Below are 22,998 nucleotides of genomic sequence, written 5' to 3'. Positions count from 1 at the left end.
AGGAGGATGTCATAAAAGAGATATGAAATGTGGCTGAGAACAGATACATTCCCATGGAATTTAGGCATTAGGAAATCCCCTGGAATATATGATTAGCACTCCAGAATTATGGAATTAAAATTAATGGCCATGTAGACAGTCTAGATTTTTGCTTTGACAAGCATCCATCAGAATCTGGGCCCAGGGTTAAACTCAATCTGCCCTGAGCTAAATTCAATTAAGCTAACCTGCACTCAGCTAAGCAGGGATACACAGAAGAATTTTGGCCATTATTTTTAGTGGACCCTTAGAAGTAAGGAAAACTAGGTCTTACATTTATATATTGCTTGATATCACCACACAGTGGCACTACAGCAATTGGTATTTAGCTCTTCAATTATGAGGGCTTTGTGACAGCCAGCTTTTTTGGGTCTGAGTCATCACTAATTACCCTCTGCACATACAGTAATAACCTCTATGGAAGATTCACTTCATTAAACATGTATGAACCATTTAGATGGGAGTTTCCTTGTCCTTGTACTTGTCTTAGGACAAGTGTTTTCTTGATGTACTCTTTTCCTCTCCCCAGCTCCCAATATTCAGCTGGAGGATACTAGCTTCAAATGTTGGTTGAGTTAGCTGAAGCAAAACAGTGAAACAGCAGTCATCTACTGAACAAACCAAAAAGCAGAGAGCGAGATTTATGTTTTAAATGGATTTTTCCTAGAATATGTTTTCAAGGATAATGTTATCACAGAAACACAGATGTCAGATGGTATGTAGTTACCATAAAGCACTACCAACATACTGCATGGGGGAAAATGGCAATATATGTGATCCCAAAAGATGCTGAGTTAAAAAATACTCCTCCCTTGAAAATTTAATGTTTTTGAGTCTGTGGGCCCGATTAAATCAACTGAAAGATTCTGATTGATTGCACTGGACTTTGGATCAGGCTTCATAAAGCAAGGTTGATTATAATTATATACAATATTGCATGATACTTGAATTTCTCATTATATTGGAGGTTTTTATCCTTATAGCACCTCTGCAAAGGTAGGGAAATGCTATTTACCCCGTTTCCTAGAAGACAGACAGAGGCACATCTAAATCCTGTGACTCCTGAGTAGGTCCTACTCCATCCCCTCCTCCTGCACATGCAAAACCTGGAAATAAGACAGTGGAGCCACTTCCGACAGTCCCCTAACATGTTCTTGACAACCTTGGAGACAGAGGGATTGACAGTGGTATAGCGCACCTTACAGTGGCTTCTCTGCTTCATTTTCAGGTTTGGTGAGTGAAACATACTTCAGAAGCACTGGGGACATGGCATAGACTTACTTAGTGAGGCCGAAGGTAAAACTGCAAAAACACATACATCATTTAGCAGCCTGAGGATATGTCTACTGCATAGTCAAGGTGTGACTACAGCTTGGGAAGACATAACTGAACTAGCTTTAAATTACTCATAGCAATGGAGCCACAACAGTACATAACTCAGTGTAAACTGCACGATTTGTCTGAGAATCTGAATACACAGGTAGTTAACCCCACATGCAGCTTTGGGGTGTACCAGAGCTAAGATACATGCTAAAGCCCCACTGACATCTCAGTCTTCTGACATCCTCTCATGACCATGTCCAGATGAGCATGGCCATGCATTATGTGGCACCGCGGACATGTCTGTGATGTCACATACCACATGTTCAATTGTTTTCTATTCTTCAAGCAAGCAACGAAGAGGGTTTTTTGACCCCTGGATATCCAGGGGTCAGAAAAATGCATGGAGAAAAAAAGCAGAGTAGCGTACACATAGGCAGTGTGAGCTGCTCAAAAGCCGAGCCTGGCTGGCCGGCGCTACACTCTGGCTGCTGACCAGCATCCAAGCAGCAAGATTGTCACTGCTGCAGCCCCAGGAGACCCCCAAGACCCCAGATAAGGCTGCTGGCCCCAGCCTCCCCTACTGCCCCCAGGGTAACTTGCCGTGTGCCAGAGTGCATGAGGCATGGGCATGGGCATTCTCCAGGGACGAGTAGCGGTGGCGCAAGGTGCTCTGTTGCTAGTTGTTCCTGGGGAACTAAATGTTCACACCATGTGTGGATGCGGCCAATGTGGTTGTTTTTCAATGCAGCTAAATAATTTTCAGACCCTGGCTTTGAATCCACTTTGTTTATGCTATTGAAAAAAACAGTGAGCCTGGGTATGGATTTGTCACTGTTCAGAATTAGATTACATTTTATCAAAACTATCCATGCTCTATGGGTGGGAGTATCTGAGATTCAAACAGGAAAAAAAGAGAACGAAGGACAGCAGATGTCTTAGAACTGAGATTGATTATATTATTGCCCATCATGCCTTTGCATTGTGCCCACTGAGTATTCAAAAGACCAGAGGAAAAGCAGGCTTCCTGGGAGAGTTGCCTAGTGACTCTGGCTTGGGTGGATCTAAGCTAGAACGCTGTAGTGCATATCGACTGGGAAGCCACTTCACATACACCTCACCTAAACATCTTTCAGATATATTCCTGGCTCCACACACGGCCTGGTTGTCAGATCCTTCATGACTTATTGTCACAGTTGGCTTATCTACTGACTTGACCCTTCCACTGATCAGTCCCTTCCAAAATGCTGACAGCTGAAGATAGGGTTGGCTCTAGCAATCATGAAGCCCTAGGCTAACTAGCAAATATTCCCTCCTACCAGCCTGAAGTCACTCACTGCCTCTCATCCAAAATACTGTTTTTGGATGATCTGCAGTCACTAATATATTGCTCCCCTTGGCAACTTCCTGTTCTGTCTGCATGCTACAGCCAGGCCTTGTTTTATACTAAGATGCAATCAAAATTTGGCTGGGAAACAGGGCCAAAAACAAAGGCATGACTCCAGCCATAATCTCACTGCGAATTTCCACCAGGGTAAAGAAATAGCCTCTGGTGGAGTGAGAAAATGAAAGGAAAAGATTCAAAAGAGGAAAGGAGCAAACAGGAGACAGACACAAGGGAAGAGGAGAGCGCCAGATGTTCAAATTATTACTCCCCAGAGAGCAAGGTTTTACATAAGGAACATCCCAGAAATAGTCTGGGTTTTTAACTTGGTTGAAAAGACCCACAGGGGAGGGGCAGTTGTAAGCTTCAAGTGGTTCCCTGAAGTCTTGAGTAATGCTTTCTGCCAGAGTTTCTGTTTATTTTAGTCTCATTAGTCTTTGTAAGTCATTTCAAGCATTAAACAGCCTCACAGAGGGGCTCACTTCACTGCTAGGCACTTGGGGCATGTCTGCTTATGGACCCAAAGCAGGAGTTAAGGAAGTCTGAGACATCAGTATCTATCTTTGTAGCATGCCAATGAGCTTTACAAAGAAGGTCAGAATAATTACAGAAGGTGGAAACTGAGGCAAAGGGAAGCAAAATGATTTCCCCAAAGGCATAACTAGCATGGTTTACACCCTGGGCAGAGTCCTGCTGGGTGGGCCTGTGGGCAACAAAGCCCTGACAAAATGCTCCTTGCAAAGTGCTGCACTCCCACTCAGACACCAGGTGGCACCACTGTGCTCTGTCTGTCCATCAACACTTCCCGCTAGCCTCTTTCTGATGACAGCTTCAATCAAGCTTACCCTTGTTTAGCTTTTTAACAAGCAGCTTGGGGTTTTGTTTTGGATTTTTTGTTTTTTTAAGGACTTTATGGATGGGCATTTTTAGCTTTCTTAATAGGCAGCTGGCAATCCTTTTAACTAGAAGCTTCACCAGATGAAGACTCTGTTTCCAGATGTCAGACCAATTTATAGTAGAACATGGACAAATGTGCCATTTGAGTTCATAAATTTCAGTTTCTTCACTCATTTTTAACTCTGTTTCTTAGTTAATTTATGAGGTATTTAACTAGTTTCCCAGTGTAGGTTTTTATGAAACACTAGTAAAACTGCCTGTGTCCTATGCAGAATACTACTTGCATGCACAATTATATCATAATTAGCATTCAGTATATTTTTTTCTAGTATAGATAAGGGCTTAAATGACTTACTGAATCATAATAATTAAAACAAAGTGTAAACCGAGTCATTTGTGGATACTGTTTCTGCAGCAGTCAGCTACTTGCTCAGATTCCCAATGTGTGCTTGGTGAACTTATTTATGCCCATTTTTATTTGTTGTTTGTTCATATGAATGTGTGGGGGTGGCTGTTCTTTGAACCAATAGCAATTTTTACATGTAAATACATACGCAAACAGGAATATTCCTAGGTTGCTTTTTGTAATTGCACTGTTCAAAATACTTCCACCATCCAATTATAGACCAGAAACAGTGCCGCGTGACTTCAGCAGTCATATGCCATGAACAGCAAAGATTCAAAATGAACAGCTCCTGAGTACCCCATCAGTTGAAAACAGTTCAGATAAATTGCCTGAACAATTGTGAATAGTGATTAAATCTGTGCAATTCAAAGTTGGCTCACTAATGAATTGCAAACAGATAAAAGGGTTAAATTTGTCTGATACATTTTTTATGCAGACAATCCCATTATGTTGGTAGCACTGTACTGGTTAGTCACATCTTTACTATAATCATGAGAAATTAGTTTTGACTCATTTACGGTGGTATTAGGATCTTTATGTAATGTTAGTGCTCTGTGACTGTGTAAAAGCTGGCACTGAGTGGGGAGTGGTACCAGATAAGTAGCCCAGAAGGACTTTGCAGGCCAGTTTACTTCTCTTGAGAACCCTGAGATCCATTGCACTGGGAGTCAGCATCTCCTGTTAATAGGCCAAATTCTCGCTGAGACAATCCATTGTATTCTGTTTGAACCAACATGCTCTTCACGCAATTATCTTTTTACAGCGGAAGTGGTCTGACCATAAATGGTTTTCTCAAAGTCAAACAGAACGTCACCCACATAAGTTTGATTAAAATCCAGTTTCTTTGACTTGCAGTCCACAAAACACTAGATCATGCTCCTCTTTATAAAGCTTATTTGTTTATCGCTATCTACTGATGTTCTATAGGTAGTGAAAATGTAATGTCAACCAGTCATCTACTAATTGGATTTTATTAGGCTCCTCAATTACAGTTGTAGAATGATGAGCTTATTAAAACAAAATTACATAAAATAATTCTGTGAAAATCAAAGCTTATCTTTAATGGGGAAATGTCCGCCATTAAATAATTAAAAGCACTTAACGTGCTTAAACAGAAAATGTTTTCAGATAAAGATAAGCTGTTTTCAGATAAAGATAAGCTGTTTATAGCTATTTATTAAAGAGAAAGAGAGTACAAAATAAAAGTATCAGATATTTTGTAAAATCTCATAGGGACTTTGCTATTATTACTATGTGGAGGATGGTAAGAAACACAGGTGAAGGGCAACAGTTAAAAAAATAGGAATGTATTTTAAAATATCTTTAGTTGAAATGATGCATATGGGGGATTTCTGTTCTGTTTGGTCAACAGTTGAGTCACCCATCCTTCCAGTTCATTAACTGAAGTCTGTATAAAACTCAAAGAAAATATAACACTGTGCCTTATCCAAAGTAGAACCAGAAGATTTAGTTAAAATAATTGACCAAAGTTATAATAGTTTAGCAGCAATGCTGAATTTTGAATTCATGAGCTGAATAAACAGAGGTGCCTCTTATTTCAGTAGTCAGCAGGGTTTTCTGATGGGAGGGGCTGGCATGACCTAGCTCTAGTCAGAGGTGAGCAGGGATTAGAATCCAGCTACCACCACTTCTCCCTGGTACTAAGCTGCACTGCAACATGGCAAAAGTCCCCTTCTCCTGAAGCAAACAGCAGTTCAACTGCAGCATGGCATGGGCAGAGCTCCCACTCTGCCAGAGCCCCAGACAGCTGACTGTGGCATGACACAGGAAGCATCAAACATTCCTAAAAAGACATGATTTCCACCCCCCTTCCTTTGAAAAAGAGGAGGAGAGAAAGATGGCTTGCATTCTTTATGCAATGCTTGTATAGAGCTTCATACAGTAGGATTCTGGTATATGGTCAGCCTTGCTCAGTTCTAACAAAATATATACAGTAATCAATAATAAATATATAAGAAAAGAAAAAGTGAGCATGTCTGCTGTCCTGTTGATTGGGCAGTAGATTCAAGTTACTGGATTTTCAATACTGGTAGGAAAAATTATAGAAGTGCTAATTTTGAGTAGTAGTTTTCCATTAGATGCAAATCAAAATACATTCACAAATCCTGGTGAAAGATGTGGTATACTACCAGGTAGTGAGAGAAAGAGATTAAAATCTCTCCCAGATGCAGAGAAATAAGGAAACAACATATTTCAACAACAATAATCAACCCAGAAGTCACATTTTTCAAATACTTCAACAAGCAATAATAGCTATTCTTTATGAGCTCATCCCTTAGTTCATCCTGTATGCAGTACTTTGTAATTTCTAGAGTGTTTTTAACACAGGACACATTGTGTTGGATCATCCCCACATGCCACGGTTAGAATGTAGAATCACAAACAGAAGTGATCTCATAGTTAATGTATGAAGTCTTAGATTAAACCAAAAAGGCCAGACATAGATAGGAACAAGCCAGTGGAAGGAAAAATGGACTGATATTTCTGATAGATACTGTATTTACTCAAGTGATAATGCAGAACTGAAACTTGGCCATTAAACTACAGCTCTCATCTTTACTATCTCTGTCTACCATGATTCACCATGTTTTTTAAAGACGTGTTATAAATGTCTATGATATATGTGTAATATACTTAAAAAAATAGCAATATACTATGAGTAGTTCATGATAAACAGCATAATTAGACAGAACCCTGTACTCTTCTTTTGGGCAGGATATAAAGAGGGAAGCTTCCCAAGCAATAATTCATAGACAAGTTCTTGACTATTAACAGCAGCAAAACTACACTCTTCTTCCAGACAAAAGGCTAGGGAAACACATTAAAAAAGCCTGAGGCTGAATTGATTCAATCTTTGCACGTTAGCCTAACCCAGGGGCAGGCAATTATTTTGGACAGAGGGCCTCTTAGCCAGTTTTGGCAAGCTGTTGAGGGCTGCATGGGTAGCCCCAACCCTTGATGGGTGCCCTGGTCACCATTTTGGGACCAATGTCTCAATGTCTTGGGACCAACGTCTCAGGGAAAGCACCGGTGGGGTCCAGAATGGGGCACAGGCTGGCAGGGGCATCTGGAGCTGGGCTGGGCTGCACCAGCAGGGAAAGGGGGAAGCTGGCCCAGCTCCATAGAGCCCCTGCTGGCTGGGGTCCCTGTACTCCTGCTACCCCGCTCTGGGCCCTGCTGGTGCTGGCCCCGGGACACCGGTGTGGGCCCCATGCACCCGCTCACTCCCAGTGCCCCCCAACCCCATGGTACAGGCTCAGCACCAGCTTGTTCCCTGCCAGCAAGCCCTGCTGGCAAGGAACAAGCTGGTGCTGAGCACAGTGAAAAGCGGCCTCTCGCCTGCTCTGTGGCCAGTGCTCACTGCTGCAGCTGCTCGCAGCCCGTGTGGGGGTGTCCTTAGCAGGCACAGGCAGCCCCATGTGGGCTGTGAGCAGCTGCAGTGAGGGGCACTGGCCATGGGGTGGGCAAGGGGCACTTTTTCCCGTGCTCAGCACCGACTTGTAACTCTCCCCTGCAGCCAGTCTGGGCCCCGCACCAGCTCTAGGCTTGTCTGTCAGGGTTGCGCATGGGGGCAGCAACTGTGGCCCCTCTGCTCGCTGTGCTGGGCAGTGTTTGCCACCACTGCCTCTGGGCTGCCCAGTGCATGAGCTCTGGGTGGGCAGCAGCAGCAAAACTGCCCGACTTGGCAAGAGTGGGGGCTGCAGCTGGTGTGGTTGTGGCGCAGCACCAACAGGTGATCCCAGAGCTATTGCGGGGCCCAGAGGGGTCGTGGCCAAGGCCCCGGCAGGATGCTAAGATTAGGGAGGGGTTTAAACCCCCACCCTGCCCTTCACTGTACCCAGCCAGGGTGTATCTGGAGAGGGAGTAGGAAGCAGCCATCTCTAGGCTTCCTCCCTTCTCACCCCCCACCTGGCTCACTGCTCAAGGGGTGGGAGTGTTGCCAGCCCCCGATAGCAGTCTGAGGAAAAGTGGGGAGAGGGGAAGGAGGACTGCTTGTGTGAAGTGCATGCATCTGTTGATGATACTGAGCTTCTCAATCTCTCTCTCCCTGCTGCTTCATACTGTCTGGAGCAAACTGATGGCACTCACAAGTGCCACATATTGCCAACCAGGTCATTTCTCACACCTCTTTCTGTCCCTTCTTGAACACTGTCAGATTGCAGCTTTTGAAGCAAGCCAGAAGCCAGCAGGGCTTATCAAAACACAAAGCTTATCAGCCCATCAAGGTAACAAAAGCCTCTTTCTCATTACTTCAAGCTCTTCTAAAACAGCTTTTGTCAAGGCATTTGTAGGGAAGAATGGAGGGACTAGCTGAACTGCTGATCACTTCCAAAAAGCCTTACGTGAACACTGTTCTGTCTTACCTTTGTTTCAGTGAAATAGGAAATACACACACATAGACACCTCTCAGCATCAGCTAGCATGGGGGTGGTGTGACCGTGACCAGATCCTGGCTGGTGTCTGGGCCACCAGAGTCCATACTGTGGGAGACGGGAGGGAGGGACATGGGTGAACCCTGCTTGAGCAGCGAGTGGTGACAGGTCGGTGGGGCAGGGGGAAGCCAGGCAGACACTGCTATGGCTACAGTCTCCGCCTCCTTTTCAGCTAGCGAGAGCTTCGGTTAGGGAGGAGAGAGGTGCGGCCAGCCCTGTTCTCTGTAGCAGACGGCCCACCCTTGCCCAGCTCAGGGCTGAAAAGCATGCTGGGATGCTGGGGGACTCTGATTTAACTTAAACTAGGAAGGGGTCTGGGACACAAGTTTGATAAACTGGTTTGACCCAAAAAAAGTTAAATCTGATACTACATTCAGCCAGGTTTATCTTAAACCAGTTTTTGGCCATTTTGAAACTGGTTTATGAACATTGAACTTCTGTCCTGTTACAGGTTAAACCAGTTTCTGATCACTTAAACCGGTGTATGTGTAACTTCTGTCCCTAGCCAAAAAGGCAGCCAGGAAAAAGTCTTCAAAAAGTGTCCAGTTATCTGGACACAAATCCAAGGACATGTCAGACCCAAACAAGAACATAACAGTCTCTAAGTTCCTAAGGATCCATTCAGGCTTCAAACATCTCAGGATCCATTTCTAGCAATCAGGACGTTTGCTGTCATTTATGTTAATAAGATAATACCTATTAAGCAAATATGTAAATCAGGGCATGAAGTTATTTGTATGCATTCCCCGGTTCCCCAGAACTTTCAGCTTTAATTGGTGACAGCAAAAATATCATAAGAATGGTATTTTCAGATCCATTTACTCCAAGCCATGTACAATTTACCACACAAACATCAAGGTTTAAAAAAAAATCTCAGTTCTTATTTTCAGAATCAGGTAAAGGCCTGATTAAAGAGCCATTTCCTCAGTCATGATGACTGTCACTAAGGAGCAGAACACTTGAACCCCTTAATTGTGTGCCTCTTCTGGTGTTAGTACTGAGAAAGCTTTTTTCCTTTGATCAGAGAACACCCACATCCCATATTTGTGCGTTAAAACTGGTCTTTGCTTACTTATGACAGATAACTGAGCATGCTAGGAGATCTCAGATATGTCAATTAGACATGAATGTCTAATTGAGCTGTCCATGTTTTAAAATGTTACCCCATTTCACTTTTAAATTCACCTGATATGTAGAACATAGGAGACAATGACAATATAGATTTATCTGTGATTTTTCCTAGATGGTAATAAAGTCAAAAAATAATTTTAAAAGTCCTCAGCCAACCGACCAACCAACCAACCAAACCATAAAACCCCACATGAAGGCCAAAGATCAGCTTATAAAGGTCATTTCCTTCAAGTCTGCCAGGAAAACTGTACTTAACAAATGGCAACTACCTCACATGCTGTGAAGAGATGATAAAATCATCACTGGTGAATGCTTTTCACAGTACAAACATATGCAGAGTGCGCATGAGATAGACATTCTGTAAAGAGGAATGCGGCTGGATGATGAAAGCTCAGACTGTGCAGCAACCGCAGTGGATATACACAGGCCTCTTATGATAACAGTGATTACAGAGGAAGAGACGTGACCTGTAATTCTTGGAGGACAAAAGACCTTGAATTCAGATACAAGTCAGATGTATGAAACAAGATTTACAAAGCTTCACATGAATCACTGAAAACAAGAAGTTCTGCGTTTTACACAGCCCTGTTTTAAATTACTGTAATGTTTAAGACTGAATATTAATTATGGAGCATTTAGAGTAGTTTATTAGTCCTCAGTATCTCAGCATCATTCTGAACCCTTAAAATGGATAATAAGCCCTACTATGCATTATAACTACAGCCATTTTTTCTTGGCTTTGTTTCGTGGCCTTTTCAAATTGCCTTTGACTTTAGATCTATGTATGTGTCAGCCTCAATTTCAAACTGTTTTCCATAAGAACTAGTCACATTTTGAGTAGCATGTTACTATGGTTGCTGCTTGGGAGGGCCACATAAACCGCTTGACCAGAATCCTAAACTGATCTTAAGTTAGAGTTGTAGCCAAATTTATTAAAATCAGCAGCCCCACAAATGCTCAAAGAACTGGAATGATTTGCAGAACTTCACGCAACCAAAGGAACTGTTCCTCTTTGGGTCTCTTTCCACTTAGACTCAGTGGAAGGTAGTTACAAGACATATGTCTAAGGTGAAATTACATATTACACTTAGACTGTACTAAATCTGTGGAATGTTAAACGGCACTAGTTCAAATGTGCTGTGAGCAGTTGCACATTAAAGATTAATACCTTTTCTTGCCTGGACAGCTCTGGCTTGACACGAGAAGGCTGGTGAGTAGGAGCCTTGACACTGGAGCCCCAGCCTCTAGCTGTCCCTGGCTGAAGAGCCTGAAAGACCTGGGCAATGGCGATTTGCCTCAGGCGGGACAATGTGTCCCATAAGAAAGTGCACATGCAGGGTGTGTGCTGCAGCACGTAGCGGCACAAATTTGTGCTGTTACTATTTGTGCCACAGCAAGTGCATGCGCCTGCTTGTCTGGACCTGGGCTCTATCCCTGCTTTGGGTTTGGGGGAGTGGGGGTTGAGAATGGTATATTCTGGGATGCTGGAGGACTGCAAATTGCTAGTTTTATCTCTGTGGGGAACACTGAAGTTACCCTACATGAACTAGTTAGCATGGCCCAGAGATAACCCTTGCCCAAAATGGTATAATTTTAAGATGCTCAGAGGTCACTTAGCATGAGTTAAAAAGCTTAACATGCAGATGCTCATGTTTTAGATGCCCCAAATATTGGCTAAGTGTAGCTCATAACTCGTTGTCTCTATAGTGACCACCTTTTCAAAATGCAGAAGTGGGACACATGCCCTTTTGCTGCCGCCTGGACGAGCCACCATGTTCCTCAGCCAGGCCCCGCAGCTGGGCATTCTGGCCTCCTGCACCTCCCCAGCTGAGCAGCACGCTCAGCCCCAGCCTCAGCCGCCGACCCTGCCCCACTCCCTCCCTCACTGTGGGGGCCTCAATATGCCCCCCCCCACATCGCCTATGTCCCCTTCCTTCCTCTTTCACCCCCTTCCACCCCTGTCTCCCCTGCATCACCTATGTCCCCTTCCACCCCGCACAGATTTACCTGTAGGCAGCTCAGGGAGCTGTTCTCCACTGCTGCCTGGCTGTATTACTGACCACATGCATTTGTGTGCATGCACACATGCACTTGGTGCCCCCTGCATCCTGCTCTCCCCAGCCCCAAGCAGCCCCTTATGGGCTGGAACCAGTGATTTCCCACATTTTTCTCCTTTAAAGGAGTACAGCTGCATTTTTCCACGGCTGGAAACCACAGATCCCTGCACATGATACTGGGATGATAGTTGCTATGGTCTGACTGTGTTAAGAGGAATTTGGGAGAAATGCTGTCTCGGAATCGTTCAGCCCAGGGCTGGGGCTTGATGCTTGCATTTCAGGACTGTCCCACCCAAATAGAGACAGGTGGTCACCCTCCTTGTCCCTGAAGTGGGGGAGAAAGGAAGTTGTTCTAGACCACTTGTGATTCAAACCTCTCATAAAACTGCTCTGTCAAATGCACTGTTCAGGGTTTGGATTGGTTTGTGTAATCTATGTAAACCAGACACAGCAGAGTTCATTTGGCTTTCCTACTAGGCAGCATAGCTCATTGCAAAGCAATTCTTTTTAAATAGACTTAGGAAGGAACAAGAGGTCTTTAGTGCTTGTTTAAGGGACAAAGAGATATGGACTGTACAAGTGTTAGTCCTTTGTATTAAGCCTCTAAGCACTTTGAACTTGAAGTTACTTCCAAAGAGTTTTTTCCAATCTTTTTTCTAATTGCATTTAGCTGCTATTCCTTGGTGTCAGAAGTACAGTACAGATTTATATTGTGAAGAAATGTACTTTGCAGTGCTTTGGAGTGCTAGGCGATATTTTCTGGTTGAAAATTAAATGAAAGGAGAATTTGGCTAGCCTCCACTTAGAAACATGATTTTGTGTTGCAGTAGCCAGACTCCAGTCTGGAACAGCAACCTTAACTCTGAGCTTATTTGCTTTTGTGGGTTTCAGATGCTGGATGTTATTTTTATACAGTTGTAATTTTAGATATAGTATGGATGTGTATGTGTCATGTAATTGTGGCCTTGCTTGGGTGATTATTTGAACTGAATAGTAATTACTGCAACAAAACCCAAATAACTGATAGAGCTGCTCTGCATGCCTGCTAGACCTGTCCTTCCACAGGCTTTCTGCCAATACATTTTTCAGCAATATACAGAGATTTGCTCTGTGAAGCAGAGCAAACCTTCCATTTCCACAATCCAATATCTCTTCTCTCTGCCCTCTTTCCAGTTTTGGAAAGTACAAGTTTTATCTAGAATAACACTGTGAACATTTAGAAAACATTTTTTGAAACATTAAATCTATAAAAACCCAATGTAAACCTGATTTACTTTATGCTAAATTTACCTTTAAAATGTAAATAACATAACTTTACATAAGAGGTTTTTACACTGGTAGGTAAACTATTTAAATGCATTCATAGTACAGATAGGACTTGCTTTTTCTTTTTCTGACAAAATAGCTTGTTTCTTACAAATGCCAAAATTATAATCCAATGAAATAGCAGATTCCTATAAAGCCCCAATCTGTTCAATGACTAATGTGTTTCTATGTTTCCCTTTCTATGTATTAATGTGATACCTTTACAATCCTGGTTTCCCAGGTTTCTCATCTTATTAACCAAATTCAGCATCAGAGTACATTTATATTTTAGTGTTTTCAGTAATTTGGCCAAACACAACAGTTTTCACTGCTATGACAAAAAATGTAAACTTTGTTTCATACAAATCTGTTTATTAATAACTCAAACTCCGATTAAAACATACCTCTTTCCATTTTCCTAAGGCAGAGAACATCAGACACTACAGTTAACAATAACACTGCAAACAAAACAATAAAATGACACACGGCAACTGACTGGGAATGGGATTTCTAATAGGGCTCTGACCTCTCAATCTGTCAAGCTAATTAGGAAGATCAGACAGCCATTAATATTGCAGTACCCCTGGGATACAGGACACATTATTAACACAGTATGATGTGGGGTTTGTGCAATGGTGTGAAAATCCAGAGGGTGCCTATGTGGAAAAACTCCAGTGATTGTGAAAACAGTTATATAGCTCATTCATCACAGATTGTCATCTTAAGCTCAGTCAAATGGGATGGCATACAGATTTAATTATCCAGAATCAATAGCCTAGGGAGAGTATTCACTTGACATTCATTCACATTTTATTTATAATTTTTAAAATGTTTTTCCCTAAATAAGGAATCTGCTGTTGCTGAATTGCTCATAATTAGTACCATGCTAAGTATAAATGAAAATGTAGCAGTCCTGCATCTGAGCCAGAACACTCCTGGGCATGAAGCTTCCCCTTTTTTCCTACAAGAAAGGGTGCCTCTGTAGCAGGTAGATAACTCTTCCCATATTCACAGAGCACAACCATCAACAAAGTCAGGGAATCTGAATGTAGGGCAAATACAGGACAAGACACGCGGGTATTTTCAGCACATCCTACCTTTGCCAGTATGAGGGAGGATTGACTAGAATAGGGCTGTCCGACTTCTAAGCACCTGGGGGCCATACCAGCAGGGAGTCATAGGCAATGGGGGCCTCACCAGGTGTACCATATGGACGTTCCCTCCAGCTCACTGCTGCACCGAGTGCCCACACAGACACCCTTCCCCACCAACACACACACACACTGCTGCACTGTGCAGGCATCCTTCCCTCCTCTCCTCTCACGTGGCCCCAGTTCTTTCCCTGGCGTGGTGCTACTTACCCTCAGCTTCTTGTGCTGTGCCCTAGGGCAAAGGCAGGGAGTGACAGCTGAAGAAATGAAGGGGGAGCCTGGAGACTCTGGCTGTTGTTGCAGTCAGGGCAATGGGGGGATTGTGGCCAGTGAGCACCCAGGGGCCACACAGTTGGACAGGGGCCCCTGGACAGAGGCAGATTTAGGACTTGGCAAAGGGTGGTGTGGAGCAAGCTGCCCTGCTGAGGTGGCTGTACCTTGCTTCCAGTCTCCTTCCCCTTCCTCAGCCAGTGGTGTGGGAGCCTCCCGGGGGAGTTTTTAAGATCCCTAGAGTAGGTGAGAAACCCCCCTTCCCCTCTGTGCTCACTCAGGTCCTCTCCCCTCCCCACCCCTTCCCTGCTTACTGCTGCCTCTGCTTTCTCCACTGTCCCTGGGACAGGCAGACGCTTTAGAGCTGCTCTTGCCCACTCGAGCTGGGCTGTGCAGAGGCTGGGCTCACCTGGGAAAGCAACAGCAGCTGTGGGCCTGCAGTGGGTTCCTCTCACTTGCCTGGTACCTGGGAGCAGGCATGGGGAGGTGAACCACGATGCCCATCAAATACTGCCACTGTCCCAACTCAACCCAGACCCCATGCAAGCTAGAGCAGGCAGGAACAGCTCTGAAGCTTCTCCTGCCCTGGGACAGCAGGGAAAGCAGAAGCTGGAGGTGTGGAAAGAGAAGGAGGGGACATGACTGAGTACGGAGGGGATTCTAACCCACTGTGGGGACTTTAAAACAATCTCCTGAGGGTCCCTAGGTGTGGTCCGGTTCAAAAGGAGGGTGCAGCCGCACCACTGCATCCATTCTGTATCTGCCTTGGGCCTGTATTAGAAAGTAGTAAGAGACTTCTCTCTAATCCCTTTAGAATTCAATTTGGATAATAAAAGAAGCCACAATCAGTGCCTATCAAAAGAAGAAAGAGAACCAATGGATAAACTAGAGTGCCAGGTTACCAGACCCAGATGTCATACACCTGAAAGTTCCAGTAGTGGAGTAGCTGAGCTTCTACTCCAAAACAGTACTTTATTAAAATCAACCTGTGTTAGAGATGATTGGAGTGTATTAAATGGGAAACCCAACAACTAAACTTTAGTTCCAACCTACTTAGAAAATTGGTTGTAATACTTAAATTACTTAAAATGTATAATTATAGAAAAGCCTGATGGTTATATGATAGGTCTGGGCAGTAAAACTTCTGACAATGGAAATTGTGCCTTATTAAATAACTGGCTTTTCTTGAATTATTTTCTGGTCCTTCAATTCAGCAGTTACAAGGGGCTGAATAATAGTCTTCTACTCATTAAGTTTCTGTGGTCTTGTATTCATCAAGGCTTTAACCATCATTTTTTACAACTAACTGGACTGTAGTCTTCCATCCCAGTTCCAGCCAGGCTTAGGATTAGGGTTGCTTCAGTGATGATGAAAATGATTATTTAGGTGGAATTCTGTAGGACTTCAGGGTATTACAATTTAGGTCTGTACAGCCTATTAAATGCCTTTTGAAATTGGAACTAGGGAGTTTGCCACTCTGCAGTCTATGGTGTGAATGCCATTCTGTAGATTCTGTCTAGTCAACATGGGATCTCTCAGGCTTGAAACCACCCTTTTCTCCTCTAAGCTTTCCATCCACTGTTTTTTTCATTCACATTGCAGAAGACTTTCCTTATAATACAGTAAGAAGATTCTTCTCTAGCAGAAACACAGTGATCTCTCATTTTTGTCAGTATTCTGAGACTGATTCCATATTTTGACTGGTCAAGATGGGTCTTTTCCCCCTGGACTTCATTGAACAGCTCTGTAAGTTTCATTAGGGTTGTGGTCTCATGCCCTTTTTAATTTCTACTGTAAATTAAACGGCCTTCTGGTTTGTTTTTTTTGGCAATCCTGTTGTTTTGTTGCTCTCTGTACTACGGTTGAATAAATGTTAACATTAATTTGTTCAAGTTCATATGCTTCAAGAACAGCTCCCAGCTGTAACTCAGAACATTTTCTGCAAAGCACTCCGAGTAACAGCATTACTCTGGACCAAACAGAAGTTCACTGTTGGTTCCGGGGGGAGGGGAAACTAGCTGTGGGCCGGGAGCCTGCAGCCGGGTTCCCATAGCAACAACCAGGGCCCTCTGCCAGTGGTCACTGTTTTCAGAATGGGAGGGGGAAAGGCAGAAGAGGGAGCTTGTTCTTAAGGCTCCCCAACCAGTGCTGAAGGGTGGGGTGGGTGAATTCAAGCCATCAGGAGGGCTCCAATAAACCCACCTCACCCTCCAGGAGGGCTGAAAAAATCTCAGACTGAATCCACTCTCTTTCTCCCCTCCCATTCTGAAAACAGCAACAGGCTGGGAAGCAGGACAGACACAAGTTACAGACGATGCTACATTTTGAAAGGTCTTTATCTGATACCTCATGCAGTGGGGTATCAGATTTTCACCTGATGGGCCATTTTTGAAGCTGTCTGCAGCTGTGCATTTGTGTTTGTTCATGACAATAGACTGCTTTCTGTGGCCAGATTGGGAGAAAATTGTCACTTCTGTCTGCACATGGGTGCTGAGATTAGGTTGGGTCTGTGGAGGATTTCTTTAAAATTCTTTGCTTATCTTTTTTCAGTTCTGTAAACATTTTTCCAAATATTCATTGTCACTGCAGCCTGAGTAGATGAGATAGATACTCCTGTTTTTCCTGAAGCGCTTATGCATGGTCATCAATGTCTGCTCATGGATGCCCAGAATTTCAGTGCTCTGAGTCTATCATTGTTCATCTCTCTTATTCATAATAATATGTTTCAAATATCATTCTTCCGTTGCAGTAGTCAGCTTTGATGTGCTTTTTACTGCCAGCATCAAGCTTTTTAAGGTTCTACCTTCCAGAGACTGGGTTTTATTAAGAATAAGGGATTAATTGTATTCTCTGCTGAGGAGCCATTTTTACCAGAAGGGGAGCCTGGCTTGATTTATGTAACCATTGCACCACAGCAAGCATCAGTGTTACAAGGTGAGACAGTTCATTTTGCACTGGACCATTCCTACTTTATCTCAGATTGGGACTAGCTAATAAATTGAGGTATAGAAGACAGTTCCAGTGATGTCAAGGTTAGAAAAAAATTGCATTTTTTGAACTCAACTATGCAGGGAAATCAAAAATGAAGAGGACAAAAACAAAACAGAAATGTCCTGAAATTCAGCTGTGATGACTGGTTAACTTCCAAAACATTAAACAGGCAACTACACCAAACCACCTGCAGATCTGGCATCCCCAATCCTACAAAACTACCCCGATCATGGATGTAGCTGACACTGCTGCCCCCACCTCCCACCCCTACAGACTCCCCTGTGCCTTGGCACCTGCTATCTTAAGCACCGGTCTCTCCTCATGTTGTTGCCCCCTTGGGCACTCCCAGACAAATTCCTAATCCCACCAACATGCTCCCAATCATGCCAACCCCCGATTGTACCAATCTGCAGTTTTTTTCGGGCCATGGACCACAGTGGTTCCTGCAGGGAGTGCCACGCTATAAGAGCATGAACAGAATGAGATCTTGACTACAGGTGAGAGGTTGCCACATCAGCTGGTCATATAATAGACTTCCATGCAGATAGTTAATCTGGGAGAAATCATGAAAAAGGAAAAGGCAGATTGTTGAAGGTCAGAACAGAAGGAAAACTAAAGTTTGGTTGAGTTTCTGATTAGCAATAAAAGTTGTGAATGTTTAACCAACCTCAAGGAAACCACTTCAGGTTTATTCAGCTCCAGCTCAAATTACAACATAGTATTAGCTTTATCCTCCCGTAGGCTATCTACACCAAAGAATCTCTATGCTTTGTTATTCTGGCTGTCTAACTGGATTCCCAGTTATTTTATTTCAGCCATCAGGTAGTTTACTGTAAATTATTTCAACCAAGATAAGCCTCTATAGCTAGTTTGCAACTTTAATTTGAACTATGTAAGTCTGGTTTTAAATAGAAGTTTGCAACCTTTTATTCGGGGGTGTTGATTCCTTTTATTGTCATTTTGCAATGCACTCCCATAAAGCAAACCCAAAAGAAGGGCCTGTTGTATGAGTCATTTCTTTTGATTCTTTTAAATGATGCCATTTCTTCCATCCTTTATGATTAAACATTCAGTGTGATATGGTGTTTTGATATTTAGCTGGAGCTAAATGTATTTTTAACTACAACTTATTGTATATTTCTGTAAACAAGCATCCTTTCACGTTATTTATTTTCCCCATATCATTACACAGAAAGATGGATTTCCAAAGCTTTGTGCACAAAAATGAATACAGCTCTGGATGTTTAAACTCATTTACTGTTCATTCAGTTAATGAAAGCACAGATCCGTTCCTTAAGTTGCAGCTGTTCAGGGCCTGCTGTGCCTTTGCCTTTCTCCTCATTTGTATAGGCAGGTTATGATTTATAACTACTGAAAAATGGAAAAGATTTTTTTGTCATATTTTTGTCACTGATGATTAAAGACTTGGTCTGCATCTCCATGGACCTTTTGAAAGAAACAAAAAGTTTACTCATGTCAAAACAAAAATACAGCTCAGAATTTGTTGCTGGTTGAGCAGATGTCTTGCATATGAAGGGGGCCTTCGGAGATGAAGTGGTAAGTAAAGATTGCCTGGTGTCACAGTCATGCCAAGTGTAGGGATGACATCTGGAGTTGAACAGTGAGGGATCAGCTTTGTTCTTTCAGCAAAATGATATTAAAATATATTGTCTTTATTCCTGCAGTCAGAATATTATGACAGTTATTATTCAATGACTATTATCTACAGAATACAGCTCTATATATGCCATTTTATAACTTCCTAAGTTACACTGTGTGAACATGGGGAGGAGAATAGGCTGGTCTTCAGTTATTTCTTGAACAAGAAAGACATTCAGTATGTTACCTCTCAGCTCCATGTTCTTGGGGAACCCTGACACAGGACGCAGCTTGTCTGACTCACAAAGAATCCCCGCCCCTACTTAAACAGAAACTGATTAAGATGCAATGAGAGACACACCTAAAACCCTCCAGATAATGGTGACAAGAGTGAAACAACTGCCCTAGATCTCCTTTGAGTCCAAGATGGAACCAGATGAGCATTCAGTTTCATGAGAGATGGAGAACAGAAAGCCTGAAGCAGAGACTGCAGTGAATTCTGGGATCAGCGAAGCAGGGGAGCACTGCATGATGGGGAAGCTGTGCTCCAAATGCTCATCCACCCCCACACCCAGCTCAGCATTTATCAGACCAGTTCTAATCTGGATTTACAAAGGACTCCCTCCCACACACACACACACCTCTAAGCAAAAGTAAGTTTAACAGGCATCTCAGGCTGTACATTCCCCGGTCCCACTATGGGAGGCCTATGTAAACTTAATTGGCTACAACTCGGTTGCTGGTTAGGGAATGCTGAGGCAAGACACCAAGTCGGGGGTATGGACAAGATTTGAACAATGGTAAAGGGTTTATCACAGCATCCAGCCCGTTGGCGCCCTGACCACAAGTGTTGTCATACTTTTCCTGGGACAACTGGTGGAAGTCCTGCTCTCCCAAAGGTTATGAACACTCTAATAATTGCCTTAAGTCTGTTAAAAGGCTATAGTAAGATCTGGAAAAGTCATGCTAAGCTGAGGCTTGTTCACAACAAGTAAAAATGCAAAACCCTGATGCCGCAAGCTATCTATTGTTTCTTAAGAAACCAGGAGATATTTCATCAGTATATCTGCTATCCAAAGGAATTTCAAGCTGGCTCCTCAGTATCTAGTTACTCTCTAACTTTATGTGTTTCCTGAGTATCAGTCAGTTTCCTCAGATGTTCCAAACCAGATAACCCCTTGTCAATAGAAAAGACAATTTGATTTACGCTATTGAGAATGCTTGAAAGAAGCTGAACTGAGGGTATACAAATCTGTAAAAGCAGCAGCAGTGTGTGTGCTGACACCACCCGCTTTCTTCTCGAGAGGCTGAAGGAGGCAGATCGTCTCCCTTCAAGGATCGTGCGGAGAACTTTAACCTGTCAGCTTTGCAACCCAAGTGCCTTGGACTGGTGAGATCCCAGCTCTCTTCTCTTCTCTTCTCTCTCTAAGCATAGATTTCTGAACCTGAACTGTAGTAGTTAAGCCTGAGCTAAGTTTCCCCAAATACATAGTGAAACCAGGGTAATACTGTAACTGTTTGTGTTTGTTTTTCCTTTGCATGTCTATTACTACTAGTATCATTATATATTTCATATACTTAGCAATAAATAACTTTTTAGTCAAACTGGTGGTAACTGGGTATATTTTTCCTTCTTTACTTCTCCTTCCCCACTTGCTCTGCAGCAACTCTTCTTTTACCTAAGCTAAAGATCCCTGTGACTCCCAAAAGTACTGTTGGGTCTGCTTATCAAGAGGCTAAAAGATTGGGACATGCTGAGTTTGAGACACATAAGGGGATCAGCTTGTACAGGCTGATTGACCCAGTTTGGCTCAGACGTGCCTTAATGAACTGAATGCTGGCCCGGGTATCAGCCTGCCCATGCTGATCAACCCAGCCAGGTCAGGCGTCACGTTAATGTGTGTGTGTGTGTGACTGATTTGGGGACTGGAGGAACCCAGCCCCATTGAAACTGAGTCCTGCAAGATAGCTCCATTGGGGGTGAGGGCTTGCAGAAGGGAGAGATACAGCTCCATGAAGAAACACAAGTAACACAAGCAGCACATTGATAGAATTACCAAGACCCTAGAAACGTATCCCTAATAAATCCCCTAATAAATCCCTAATACGCCCCAAAGTAATGGGCAAATCTGGTAACAAATACATTAACAGTGGGTGAACTACATCCCCATAGAAGGTAAACAAATCATGATGGAGGAGAAGCTGGGGGTTGGACATACTGAAGGAGGAGAAGAGCCCCATCCCAAACATTTTTGATAAGAAGGATACAGTAGTTATAGTCACATGCATGGTTTTGTATTGTATGAAGGTGAGCACAAAATATGGCCCTGTTTCCTGGCTGCTCTTGCCTCTGGACTGGAGCCAGAGACTAGTTGCAATGCTGCCCACTATCCTCCCCACAGGTTGGCAGGCAGACTCCATCCCCATCAAAAGTCTCAACACTTCCCCTCACCAGCTTTGTACAAAAGACTACATGTCATTCATGAACTTTCTGCCTTATCTTCTCTTTCATAAAACTTACTAACCCTAAGTACATCAAAATTTAATGCACAAGATTGCCAGAGAGGTTGCATGGGAGCAGTTTCTCTGCTTTAATCCATGATACTGATTTTTGACACATCAAGTTTGTTTAAATGGCTTAGTATGCCCTAAAGCCACACAAACCTCACATTAGTGGGATCATTATGAGACCTACACAGATGCACATTATGGGGATTTTCGGTGCAAGAGGGGAAAAAAAAAGAAACAGCAAATGCTTTCCAGCTGGCATATTTAAATATTCTTCATCTTCATCTGAGATGTGCAGGTTAATTTCAGCTGATGACAGATCTCTCATCCAAATGTTGCTTCACATAATATGAGCCCATTATCCTCACTCTGTGATGAACTTAGACAAGGGAACAGACTAAAAATCATGCCTACATCCCTGCAATCATATCTTACTTAAGCTTATTAACTTTTAAATATAGAAACAAGACACAAGATTTGAACACAGGCCCTTAAACTAATTACACACTTTCATGTGCAATGCATCAGAAGTATTAAGGGAGATAACACCTTAGAGACCAGCTGGTTTGGGTCATGCCATCTACTTCCTGCTGCTTACAATAATGATGATAAAGAAGGGGCTGGCTGCTAGAGCTGAGTGCCAGATACTAACCATATGGCAACAGGGCAACATACAATGAAGAATAACATTTATACAGAAAAACGGATGTCTCAAGCTAGCGAAAAGAAAATGTAATGGAGCCCATGTATATGTGATACCTTTATTTCATATCTTATAGTTTACCATCTCAGTGTTGGAAATACTGTACTATAATTTGAATTGTGAAATATTTTGTACTTCCCAGGAACTGGATCAGTATTCTTTGGGCTCACCAATTAATTCCTGTCTGGACAAAGAATGGACAACTGGACACTCATTCTATACCTCACGGGGGCCCTGATTCAGGAAAGTAACCCTATATCATGCAACAGGTCAGATGCAATCATCTATTCTCTGTCCTAGGAATGTATGAATGGGACTTAAGCCTGAAATAAAAAGGAGAACATCTGTTCAGGCATTCCAATCATAAGACTAAGAACTTGAACTGATAAACCAGTTTACAGTTAGAGCAGGAGGAAGGGAAAGAAATACATAAAAATTAATGTGACAAAAGAAAAGAAGTTGAATCTTGTGTTTACATTATTTCATTTTCCCAGAGTACTACCTATTACACAGATATGTGAAAATGAAACTTTGAGAATCCAAAAAGGCTCTCAAGTCAACTTTGTTCTAAAATAATAGGAGGAAATAATTTGATCTTTTACTAATTTTTCCCTCTTCTCAATATGAAGAGTGTTTCTTTTGTGTCTGGTTTTGTTTTTATTCTTTGTACCTAAAGAAAATCATAGACCTGCTAAAGGTGAAATTGTTATTTTTCAGCCTTTGAAGGGAAAGGTTTTTTGTTAAAACTAGCAAACACTCAACTAAACATTGTACTATGTTAAA

The sequence above is a fragment of the Crocodylus siamensis genome, chromosome 6 (genome assembly GCF_052110815.1).
Source record: "Crocodylus siamensis isolate JL-2025a chromosome 6, ASM5211081v1, whole genome shotgun sequence".
Classification (NCBI taxonomy): Eukaryota; Metazoa; Chordata; order Crocodylia; family Crocodylidae; genus Crocodylus; species Crocodylus siamensis.
Note: the sequence above shows the minus strand (reverse complement) of the source record.